The sequence below is a fragment of the Chinchilla lanigera genome, unplaced genomic scaffold, assembly GCF_000276665.1.
Source record: "Chinchilla lanigera isolate Chin_1 unplaced genomic scaffold, ChiLan1.0 scaffold00141, whole genome shotgun sequence".
NCBI lineage: Eukaryota > Metazoa > Chordata > Mammalia > Rodentia > Chinchillidae > Chinchilla > Chinchilla lanigera.
The window spans coordinates 1,617,662-1,630,224 of record NW_004955542.1 but is presented as its reverse complement, the minus strand read 5'-3'; the positions used below and the strand labels follow the sequence as shown (position 1 = coordinate 1,630,224).

The 12,563-nt window shown below is 48.6% G+C and overlaps 1 protein-coding gene across 8 annotated transcripts in view; it reads right to left on the bottom strand.

Moving 5' to 3' along the window:
• The window catches only part of Hdac4 (histone deacetylase 4), a 256,470-nt gene extending 255,936 nt beyond the window's left edge, over window positions 1-534 (bottom strand). For 6 of the 8 annotated variants that reach the window (XM_013508107.1, XM_013508109.1, XM_013508114.1 and 3 more), the window contains exon 1: window positions 239-534. The gene's annotated coding sequence lies outside the window, so the exon portion shown is untranslated. The remainder of the gene's footprint in view (window positions 1-238) is intronic. The other 2 variants (XM_005411176.2, XM_013508111.1) reach the window with 2 other exon arrangements.
• Between the last annotated feature and the right edge of the window lie 12,029 nt (window positions 535-12,563).

Below are 12,563 nucleotides of genomic sequence, written 5' to 3'. Positions count from 1 at the left end.
GGCCGCTGCGGCCTTGCGTCACCTCCCCTTGTGGGCCCCGCCCCCGACTGGTTTCTAATGAAGAGCGCGTCAATTACGGCTCGGCCCCGCCCATGCCCGCCTCCCTGAGCGCTCAGTCGCCCTTCCATTGGGTTGCAGGGGTCTACTCCCGCCCCATGGCCGCCCAACCGCCGGCCCGACGCCCCGGGCGCCATAGAGAGGCTCCGCCTCCACCCGCCCCCCCGCACATATCACGGACCCCATTGGCGCCCAGCGCTGTCAGTTCCGGGGGCGGGGAATACCGGAGGATGCTCCCGGCGCCACAGCCCTGCGCTTCGCGGTAGAGAAAGCGGATGGAGCCGGGGCGGGTACTGACTGGAAGCTGGGCTCCGGCTGAGGCCAGGCTCTCTCAGCAGCCCTTGGCGGTGCTAGCTATCGGCCCTGCGTGTCTGCACGCCTGGTTCGCCCTCGGAGGTCGCGCAGAGGGCTCAGGCTGGGACAGGAGGCCGGCCAGGCCGGGCAGCAGCCTCCATCTTGGACTCGGGCACGGGTCACGTGGACTGCGTGCCGGGACGCAGGGCGGAGGACCGAGTGCGCAGGCGCAGCGAGCCCCGCCCTGCCCCGCGGCAGGCGCGCGGTTAGGGTTTGGGTAGAGAGCTATCTGGCCAGTCGGAGGGTAGCGAGGCCGCTATTCTGGCAGCGTGGGGCAGGCTAGCCACGCGACCACTCCCCCGAGTACTGGGAGCGCACTGAGGGTGCAGGTCCCTGTCCGGCCGCGCTGGGCCCTCTGCAAGCTGGGGGCGCGCGCCTTTGTTGCCCCGGGTCGGAGAAAGGGTGTGAATGAGCGTCTGCAGGCCACCTGCTTGCTGCCCAGGTCCCTATGCGTCCCTCGGGAGCGCGGCACGACTTCTCCAGGGTTTCGGAGCCCGACCTTCCAGGAAACAGTAGCGCCCTTTGCCTCTCTGACAGTGGCTGGGATGTCAGGCCGCAGGGCTGTGTAGGTCTTGCCCTTTGGGAGTTAAACAGAGGGATTCCATTTAATAACATTCTTGACTAGTGACTCCAGGGAAGACCGTAGCTATGTGGGTACAAAGAGTTTGCAAAACAAAACACGCAACTTGGCATTATTTTAAATATATCCAAAATAAGTAACGATCCGAAAATTTTGCTTGTTACAAGAAACGCTCTGCTAGAGATTAACTTTGAACCAAAAAACAAGTTACAGAATTTTGAAATGGAGGAGAAAGATGAAGATGACCACTGTTAAGGAATAATCTTGCAGCTGCTGCTGGAAAAGGTACCCGATCAGCTTTCAGGGCAGAAAGGACAGCCGGCTAACATTTAGATGACAAAAATGAAGGTTCACAGTTGTTCAAAAGGAGTATCTAAAAATGCAGTGATCAGGAGACTATAAAATCCTGCACATAGCTCTAATAGAATTGACTTTACAAGAAGGGACAGATGCATGCCTGAGCCAAAAGGTCACAGAGAATGTGATCCTAGATAGAATTAATGTAAAGGACAGAGTTTGACTCCCCTGGAGTCCTCACAGGCTCTGCAGGAAAGTGGGCACCTGTGAATGGCTGCAAGAACCCCACCTGCCTTTTCTGGAGAGGGACCTGGGACAATATGTCTGTCAGACCTATCCACAGCCAGAACCAGGAGCTCCATGCATAGGAGGGTCTTAGTGCTGTGAGCAGGGTATAAGAAGGCAGAGTTACTGCACCAACACCAGGGAACATGGACGTGGGGCTTCCTATGAGTACTTTACACAGAGTCCCAACCTTAAAAGATAAGTCCCAGTGTTAAACCAGTCCTTAGACGTGAAGACAAAGGCTCAATATCTGCAATTAGAGGTCCACCAAAATGGCCAGCTATAAAATAAGTGTACAATAACAGTACTGGGCATGGAACAAGAGGTAGGCATTAGGTCAAGCACTTCATATGCATTAGAACACAGGGTGGAAGTCCTCAAAGATGTTAGCCAGAGAACACATTAGTAACTGAGTCCCCATTAGAACTTCTTGGGAATTGATAAAATGGGATAGTTTCTCTGGGAGAATAAGCATCTGACCAGTGAAAAGAGTGAAGAAAGAGAAACTGTGTTCCAGAAAATAGAATTATCTAGCTGTATAATGAAAATAATGCTGTCCTCCGTGGATAGAAAATAATAGTGAAGAGAGAGCCCTAAGCAAACGTAAGAACTCAGGGCTGGTATCCAGCCAGCATGTACACAGTAGGCCGCCCCAGCTGTTGTTGATGGGCAGCCTTCCAGGCTGTGCCATACCAGTTGTTTACTATTTTTAATGTCACCCCTGTAAGGACTTAAAAATATAATAAAGTGGCTTCTGAAGTCAGCAGTGGAATATGCAGTGGAAGACTACCCACTAATCATTTGGAGGGAAAGGAGTAATGATCTCTGCCTTACCAAATGGAGGAAAGATTTGATTGTTTAGAAAAACAAGAACAGTGGACTCTTCTGTTGGGTGATGAAATAGAAAGAATACATCAATAATAAAGGAAAATATCAATAATTTGACTAAGTTAATTAAAATATTGAGTACAGTCAGTGGGAAAATGGATAATCCACAATTGTGGAATAAATACAAGGGAATACTACTCCGCAATTAAAAGAATAAACTTACTGATAGAATGTCAGAAGCATCATAGTGAAGTTAGGAGAGATGCACTCTGAGTCTATTAGCATGAAATTCAGAAAACAACCAATAACCCATGAGAACAGAGGTCTAGTGAGTGGTTCTCTCTCTGGTGTGGGTGGGCAGAGAGTTGATGGAGAAGATCATGCAGTAACTTTCTGGAGTGAAGGAAATGATGCTTTGCTGGACTGGAGTATGCACTGCACAGGGATAAACACCTATCAGAACTCAAAAAGAGCTGTGCCTTTCTCAAGGAAAGTTTACCTCTAAAGAATATAGAGGCATTCGTGGCCCCAATTTGGAGGGAGGAAGAACTGTTTGTTCATCAGAACAGACAAGTGGGAGAAGCATTTGCATCGTGTGTCATAAAGGCTGCTCTTCACAGGTAAGAGAGCTTTCAAAGCTGAGAGACAAAGATGAGCATTCCAAAAGCAAAACAGGCAGAGGCAAGGACACAGAAATACAAAGAGTGAACACAGCAGTAAACACAGCAGAATGTTCTCTTCCCTAATAACAGAAGAAAATGCAATGTGAAGAAATAAACACCATCACGTATTCACTGAGTGTCAACTGGCAAACTTTTAGATTGTTACTTAACTACACACACACACACAAAGGTTAAAATTTTGCGTTCTTCCACCTACTGATTGCAATTCTAAATCTTCATTCTAATAAGTATGGTTGTTGATAAACTTTTTTAGCTAAAAGGGCCACCAAACAAAAGGTTGGAACGAATATACAAATCTGAGGGATTTGTATCATACAAATTGACTATAACAAAAGGGAAGACTACAAAACCTCATTACAGTATAATTTTCACAAATGATGAGAAAAGATGCACACCAGAATGTCCAATGGTTTCTTCTGAGTGTTCGGAAGATGAGAATCATCTATTTGTTCCTATTTGCTTTCTGTGAGTCCTGAACTCTGCAATGAATGTATCACTTCTGTAATAAGGGACAAGTGGGAGGGAGGGCAACTCAAGGCTCATCTCTTGCCCTGTGCCTCTTCCAGGCACATCCAAATCCTGCTTTGTGCCTCCGAGGCTCTCTCCTGAAGCCCACTGCAGACAAAGCTCAACCCAGCCACTGAAGTAAGTGGTCAAGAGAACAACAAAAATGCTGAGTGTGGAACTCTACCTGGCTCCTCTTGCCCAGTTTTGAGGCTTGAACCACTCACCCATGTTGTGGACATGATCTTGACCAGGCACATTGTGTCAAAAGCCCTTTTTTGGGGATTCCTTTTGTGATAACATGTTGGAGTCATCAGCATAAAGGAAGCAGCCCAAGCCATGGAGGAGTTGAGGCCAGCTAGGGGTGGGTAGAGGGTGAAGATAATGGAAACCAGGCCCCTTGGGAGAGCAGAAAGTGGAAGGAGGCTGGAGGCCAGAGTTGTCCAAAGGAGGCCATTACTGGGCAGGGGTCAGCAAGCAAGGAAGGTAAGGATGCTTCATGAGAAAGTTCTGTACAAAGTGTATTAGCCTGGGCTCCCCTAAGCAAAGCCAAAAGAACCCCAGGAGGTAGGACTCTGGGGAGGAGAGAGAGAAAAAGGAAAAACAGCACCACCTGTCTTATGCAGTCACCTGGTCTGCCTGTCCTCAGAGGAGGCCGTCGACTCCCCACCTCAGGTCAAGGCTGGCCTCAATGGTGCCAAGTCCCCGTCTGTCTAGAGCGTATGCATGAGTTCCGAAGGAGTTCCCCAGAGCTTCACCCTGAGCATCAGTGACAACAGGCACCGTGAGCCCAGGGGAGCAGCTGCCAGGTCACCTCTGTAGTGCTTAGGACGAGACAGGACACCAAGAGGACCAGAAGCAGGGCACGGGCAAAGCACACAGGCACATTCCCCACTCCAGAGAAACTCGTACAGCAGCCCCCTCAAGCTCAGAGGGCTTTGTTTGGAGGCCAGAAGTTGGCCTGGGAAGACCTGGAGCAAGGAAGCATGAGCTTTATCTTCATGAGCAGACTGTGGTGTATCTTGGCTAAGGAGGGGCCTGGGATGAGGTAGGAGCACCAGACCATCCCTAACTTGTGAGCCAGGTGAATGCCAAGTGGAGGCACCCACACCCCATGTGTACGTTTGTAAGAGCAAAGGATGTCTGCCAGCTGTGGACTCAAATATGTCCTTCCCTCCTGCTTGTGTGCACAGGCTGCTGTACCTGCCTGGAACTCAGAATTCTCAGAATCTGTGGGATTTTGCTCCACTGTGGACCCTAGCTGTGGACTTACCTCTTCTTTTCACTGGCCCTGTCTTGTGCCTCGTGGATCTGTACTTCCATCCCCACCCTGCTGGCCCAGGCTCTAACCACAGTCACAAACAGCCACCCCACAGCCTGCCCTCACACTCGGGGGTGGGTAGCCTAAGGGTGTTGCTACCCATTAGCCAAGGGCTCCTTTGCTCAAGTCAGATAGAAATCATGAATAAGCAAAGGGCAGCTCCCCTAGTGCAGCTGCTCTAGTGTTACCCGCTCTGCACTTTGAATTCCAGCAGCTCTCAGCTCCTGATGTTAGCAGCTACACTTGCTGCTCTCCCAGCAGCTTCCCAGGGCTTTTCCGTCCCTCAGAGGTAGCAGCTCTCCCTTATACTTGGTCATCTCTGGCCAGAAGCCACCCACAGTGTTACTAGCTTCAGGTGCTGGTCACTTTCAGTGCCAACATTCTTTAGTGTTACCAGCAGCTAATGTAGCCAGCTCAGTCCACCCTGCTCAAGATGGAAATTACAAATAGGCAAAATAAAATCCCAACGAGGTTTAATGAGGTTGCAACAGCTTTGGGGGAGCAGTAGATAGGACAGAGAGGGCCAGGCTGACCTGGTAAGCTTGATACAAGGGCTGCCTGTGTAGACAGGGCAGGCCTACACATGTAGTCTCCTGCAGAAAACCATCAGCTTTCTGTACCTGTGTGCCTGCTGGCACAGGCCTCCTGTCCTGAGCACCGTGGCAGGGTAGAGGCTTCTGGGAGACCAAAGCGGGGACACCTAAAGCAGCCACAGAGGGTCAGAATCCTCCAGGCTGGAGGGCAGGGACATCTGGGACCGACACAGTGTGTCCAAAGCCACCACTGCCAAAGGCAAAGTCTCCCAGAACAGTCATGAGGCATCTGAGGTACTGGCAGCTGGAGGTGTTTGGGGGCAGCCCTACTTATCAGAGATGTAAAGAGGAAGAAAAATACAAAGCATCTCTTGGGAAGGGTCAGAGCCTTCTCTTCTGTCTCAGCAGGTTCTCCCTCTGGGGTGTCAACCTGAGGAACAAGCCTTGGAAGTGACATTAGGCGATTTGGACGTGGAGCCCCTTGGCCATCCTACCCTCTCACCTGGGGGAAAGAGACACTGGAGAGGGTCAGCCTGCGATGCCAGTGGCATGAGCAGCAGGCTACAGTCCTCTTGCTAAGGCCTCAGAGAGCTTCTGAAAGCCCAACACAAGACTGTGAGCAGAGGGAGCCCCAGAGGAGAGGAGAGGTGACACAGCTAGAGACACGTCAAAATGCAGGGCTCGGGACAAGGTGATGCAGACAACAGGAGCCAGCGCTGAATGTGCTCATGGTGAGCCTGGTGCTCTGGTGGGCACTGGAAGGGGAAGCTGAGCAGGGATGTGGAAGGCGTTGCTAATTTGAGTGTGGCCAGCGAGTCAAAGGCAATGTATTTGTAATGACAGGGTCATTTGGGGTACGTGTGTGTGTGTGTGTGTGTGTGTGTGTATGTGTGTGTGCACGCACGCGTGTGTGCGTACGCTTTGTAGCACACAAAAGCTCCCCTGCAGAGAACTGTTAGCCTGGGTGGATGTGTCATTGGTACTAGGGATAAAGGTCAAGGTGTGAGGGCCCAAGGACACTGTAGTGGATGTGACTAGCTCTGGGGTCTAGACTGGATGGGACCGGAAGGGGTGCTAGGTGGGAAGAGTGGGGGACCTGAGAAGTGGCAGCAGGCATGCTCACAACATCTCTGTTAGTCATAGGCTAGGATATAAACACCCAAGTGAGGGGTGGGAATTCTGCCTTATCTGTGGAAGGACAGAGCCGAGAAGATGTGCCCTGGGATGGAGAGAGGACAAGGAATGTCTGCTTCCACCTGGCTCTGGCAGGGGAGAAGGCCACCAGCCCTGAGCAGGCCTCGGCTGGCTCCCTGCGTAGTCCAGGGACTCTCAGACCCAACAGCGACATACAATGCCGTCCCAGTGCAGGAAAATTTTGGGACCCTGGAAAGAGCAAACAGCTCTAACCTTAACCCTCCTCCCACCTTACACCGATTCCCAGACAGCCTCACTCAAAATGAACTCATAACTGAAGAATTATACAACCCAAGGGTCTTAGATAAAATATGAGATTTTATATAAAATTGTTGGGCCCATAGGAAACAATTCACCATGAACAAGAGTCAGCAGATAAATAAAAAGTGAGATTATAGCCCCACCCAAGACACTGAGATAATATAGACAATCTTAAAAATAAATGTTAGAAATTACTAAGGAGGTTACACTGGATAGGTAACAAAAGAATAAGACACTAAGCAAAAGAACAGTTGATTATTAAAAGAACCAAATAAAACTTCTAGAAATGAAGAATGTAGTTATTAAAAATTCAGTGGGGAAGATAAAAAGCGTATTAGAAAATGTTATTAGCAACAGGAAGACAGATCCAAGGAAATTACCCAAGTGTAGACCAGAGAGTGAAAGAGCTGGAGGTGCCCATGTCCTCAGAGCGAGTGGGAGCCCTTGCTGCCTGGGCCCACTCCTTACCTGACCGAACACCACCTTCCAGCTGGAAATGGCTGCAGGTGGCTTAGGGCTGTGTCCTCCCTCAGAGAATGCTCCTTGGTCAAAGGAGTTGCCTCACTGAGAAGTAGCCGGGGGGCTTACCTCCATCTCCTCCCAGCAGGGAGCCCCCAGCCTGGTATCTGGCTCTAGGGACAAAGAGGCAGGACTTCAGAGACACACATCATGCTCCTGCACTCCCCATGGGATCAGGCTGCTGTGCAGCAGCAGTGTGAACCCAGCTCCCACATCAGCTCAGCTCCTGCCCCTGCCTGGTCCTGCTGCCCTCACTGTCCTAGGTTTTCCCTGTGAGTGGGTCCTCAGTGGATCGTATGTGCACAGGAATCCTTGCCTCGCACTCAGACCCTGGCCATACCAGTACACCACTAGCTCCTGGCATGCCTGCTGGAAAAGAAGGCATCAAAGAGTGGAGAATGGAAGAGGAGGCAAAATACTGACTGAGAAGTTACTAGAGTTGCTGAAGGAAAGGACTCCTCAGGTTCAGGAGACCTTGTAAGTGACAGACAGAAAAAAATCACACAGCGGATGCATCAGACTGGTGCTGCAGGATGTGGATGAGAAAGAGGCTTTCCTAAAGGCAGCTGGAAAGAAGGGCCAGCCTACCTTCTCAGACAGGACAGCTGCACCCAGCACAGCCTTCTTGACAACAGCCGCAGAAGCCACAAGTGACATCTTCAGGTGCCCAGAGGAAGTCTGGGTGGGCAGTGGGAAGTGGGCAGTGGGCGGTGAACTAGCCTAGAGGTCTGTGCCAGCGACACTGCCGCCAGTGAGGGAGGAAGAGTCATAGAATTTCCAGGCCAACCCTGGAGAACTCACCACTGAGGCCCTTATTCAGGAACTGCCTGAGTATGACCCAATGCAAGCCAGCGTCACTGGCGTTGGACACCAAAGTATGTTTCCTTACCGGTCACAGTGGCTGTCCCTGGTGTCAGGGAGTGCCCGGGCCTTTGAGGAAACTGTACACAGCATGAGGTGGATGCTCGGCCTGATAACCACTTTAGAGAGGGCGCAGGCCGTGGTAACAGAGTCCCGCCTGGGTGTGCTAGTGACTTGTGGCAGCACAGAGACTCAGCACAGACCATGCAGCCTCAGACCACACGCACCTGCCTCCACATCTGCATGTTGGGAGCCCAGCGTGCCTTCACTAGGCGCCCTCACACTGCGTCCCACCAGGACTAAGTTCTCGCCCGAGCACTGGGGTCCTCTTCTCCATGCATTCTGTTCCTTGTGGCTGTGGAACTGAAGTCCTGCTTTCTCGCCAGGTCTTTCTGGACCCTCCAAGGCCACCCACCACCGTCTGCCCTGTGTTCCTCTGCAGTGAGGCAGTACGCACCTTCAGCTTGGCCTCTCGCAAGCGTCTTTTCAAGGCTCCCCGGATTATGTCCGGGCAACTCCTTTTGGGTCAACTCAAGTCCACTGATTAGGAACCTTAGTGACATCTGCAGAATACCTTTTGTCATACAAGGGGAGGCAGGGTGGCAGGAGATGGCACCTCAGAGCGTGCCATTTTGGTGTAAGGCTTACTTGGGCTAACAGCACTTGACAACCAGCAGATGTGAGAAGAACATGCTGACCACTTCCTCCTGAGAACAGGAGATAACGCGTCCCGCCATGGAATGCCCTCCCTGGACCAGCAGCAACAGAAACATTCTTCGGTGGGAAGTCACAGCAGAGAGGATTTTGTACAAACAGCCCTTGTTAAAATACTTCTTCTTTCCCTTTAACCTCCCACGTAATTTAGATACTTTCCACAACTGCCTCTCTTCATCTGGCCTCGGACTGCCGTGCACAGGGTCCTCTGGTGCTGTGGAGCTTCCTTTCCTGGTTAGGGCTCGCGTACTGGTGACTGTTACAGAAACACTCCTCTTCTCCTGCTCGTCTGTCTTTTGCCAAGTGAACACCCTCACAGGGCTGAGGGGCCTCAGGAGCATTGTAGAACTCTTCCTGCCATACCAAGTCTGTGGTGGCCCTCAGGGTTTGCAGGTCCTGGGCCTATGTGGCACCAAGTCACTGGTGGCCACTCATATTTGCCTTGTGGCCCAACATGTTGTCTTCCTCTGCTTTCTGCCCCTGTAACAACAACTTGGACTCGATCATTTACTCAAACAAGAGATTTATTTAGCTCACAGTCATGGAGGCTGAAAGTCCATGACCTGGCAACTACAGCTTCTCGGCTTCTGGTGCTGGCCTCATGCTGCCCCATCACGGTGGGGAAAAAGTGAAGGGCTAGGAGCAAGGGCCGAGTGAGCAGTGGGCCAGAGAGGGAGGAGGTGCTGGCCTCACCTGCACAAACCCACTCCCACAAGTGCTAACGCGCTCTGTGTGAACTATGAGGATCTCTGCGTGAGTGTGGAACCCATGAGCTAATGATCTCCATGGGGGCCCACTCTTACAGACAGGCAAGTGAGGTAGAAGACAGCACCGCACCCAAGACAGAGTCAGCATGACCAGGCCTCGGTCAGAGAAGCAGGAGCCTGGGTGGGTCCGGAGTTCACAAGAACCAGGCAGACAATTAAGTCCAGTTAAGTGAGGTGGCAAGCAAGGGGATGCCTGTCACCGTGACAACTTCTGCCCCTACCTGTCTGGAAGGGGCATTTTCCTTCTCCCTTTGATCTTTAATGAACCATCTGGATAGGATAGCAGCCCAAGAAGTATGTACAGACATACACTTGCTATGTGCCTCGACTGCTTGTAGGCCCATTTCTAGGCTAAGGAAGCTTGTTTTAGTCCTATAGGTTTCCTTAGTCTGGTTCAGAGTGATCTGAGCCCTGGTCATTTTTTTTAGTATACAAACTCTTAGACAAAGTGTCCCTGTCATAACTCACTTTTGGATCCCCTCCTGACCATCAGGAGCTATTTCTCTCTTTTTTATAAACACTCTTCCCGTCTGCCAACTTCATTCAACTCAACTTCATTCTTCAACTCTGTGAGGTACAGACCCAGGCCATGGCAGTACACCACTAGCTCTCAGCATCCTTGTACTGGGGAGAAGCACTCCAACCCAAAACTCTGGTGCTATCAACCATTTTCAAACTGTAGTTCCTGTGGTCATGGCCAGGGTTTGTGAAGGGCCTATATATTCTGAAAAAAGATGCATTTCCTAAGTTAGGAATGCAGAATTCTTCACCTACATGAATGTCAGCATAGGTATGGGATGAACGGAATATGGGAAAATCCCAGGGAAGACCTTGAAATGACCTCCCTACCTTTCCCATCCCTTATCTCCTGACCCTCACTTCAGCTAAGATAGTAAGTCACGTACAGGAAAACATCAAGCAGAAAAAGTCTGTGAGTAAATCTGAGCATGAGCAATGATGTAAAATAAGAGGACAGAGGATCCCTGGGAGGTGGGCGATAACAAAGCAGAGCTCAGAGTCTTGAGGGGCTTTCGGAGTTTAGGAATTCTAAATTCCTGCCATTGTTATAATTTGTTTATCAGAAAGTGCTTGCTAACATTTTTAAAGAAAACACTAAAAGGCTTGGAATAGAATCTACAACTTCTAAAGCAGCAGCAGGGGAGAGAAAAGGTAAAGAAGGGGGAAAATATCCATTAACCTGGTAGAAAAGTAGAAAAGCATTAAAGAAGCATAGAAATAAAAGAGCCAATAGAAAACTAAAATTAAATTAGAAAATAATTCCAAATATATCAGTGTATATTGTTATATATCAGTATATCACAATGAATATAAATGAACTAAATTTATTAGCCAAAAGCAGTTTGTCAAATTATATTTGAAAATAAAAGTCATCTTCCTACTTTTTGAAAGTGCTAGCAGTGGAATACTAGAAAGATGGTATCTGGGGAAAGGAAAATGGCATTCTAAGCCAACATGAATTAAAAGAAGTCTCTGTTAGTCAAATATCAGTCAAAATTTTCAACAAGGAAAGAAGGCATTCTTTGAGATAAAGGTGGCTGTTACTTATTGGTAAGGACATTTCACCAGGGACACACAGCAATTTAAACATTTTGCATCACGTAATTTAGCCTCAAGATAATTTAAAGCAATGTGCCAAAGGGAAGTTTATAACCCCACAATATAGTACTAGAGAATATTCTTCCCATAATTGACATACAAGATTTAAATAATAAATAAACAATCTTTACAAATGTTCAAATAGTGAACCCTACACTCTAAGAATCCTAAATTATGAAATGTGTTGTCAGGCATTTGAGAACATTTACAAACACTAGCTGTGACCACACACTAGGCCACAAAGCAAATATCAACACATTGCAAAGAACTGATCTCACACAGATGACTTTTTTTACTACAATGTGATAGGCTAGAAGTCAATTACCAGAAAACAGCCCCAAGGAAATCTACAGGGAAACTATTAAAACTAGTAAGATAGCAAGCTCTCCGGACATAAAATCCATGTATCACAATTCATTGTACTCCTATACATCAGTTAGGCACACTCAGGATTAAAAGAAGATTCTATTCACAATGCAAAAATGTCATTATACCTAGGGATAGTACTAATCCAGTGTGTGTATTTGTGGAGACAGTTGTGAGACTTCACTGAAAGATATTTTTAAAAAGCCCAAGTGACTGGAGAGATTTACCAAATTTTATCAATTCTGAAATATGCTTTTAAAAAAATCTCAGATATGACTTAAAATTGCCTTAGCATTTGTCATGGATTGTTGACAGCAACTTTTCTTTCCTCAAAAAAAATAAAACTGTGATGTATGTTTTCCTTAACAACATCATGGAAACAATGAAGTGAATAAATACCATGTCCATGGATATGAAGGCTGAAGAGAGAAAAAGCAGCTATTTTCTCTGATGCATTTTAAAACCTCAATTCCAGCTCTGTCTAGTTGCTTCCAAAAGCCATTGACTTAAATAATGTCGAAAATAGACCAGGCAGTTTCGCTAAGTAACATAGGAAAGGTATCTTCACCAGACATCAAAATCTATTCTGAACTTTCAAAATTTGTCACGAATTGCTAGCACTAGGACAGATGAATAAGCAATGCAACAGAGTAGTCCAGACTGTCACACACACGTACACACGTATACATACACAAACACATGTACACTACAGAACTGAAGCTATGACAGAGATCATGTTATGGAGTAGTGGAGACAGACCACTGAGTCACTCATGCTGGACAGGTGGCTCTTCCCTACTGGAAAGATAAATAAAATAAGCCA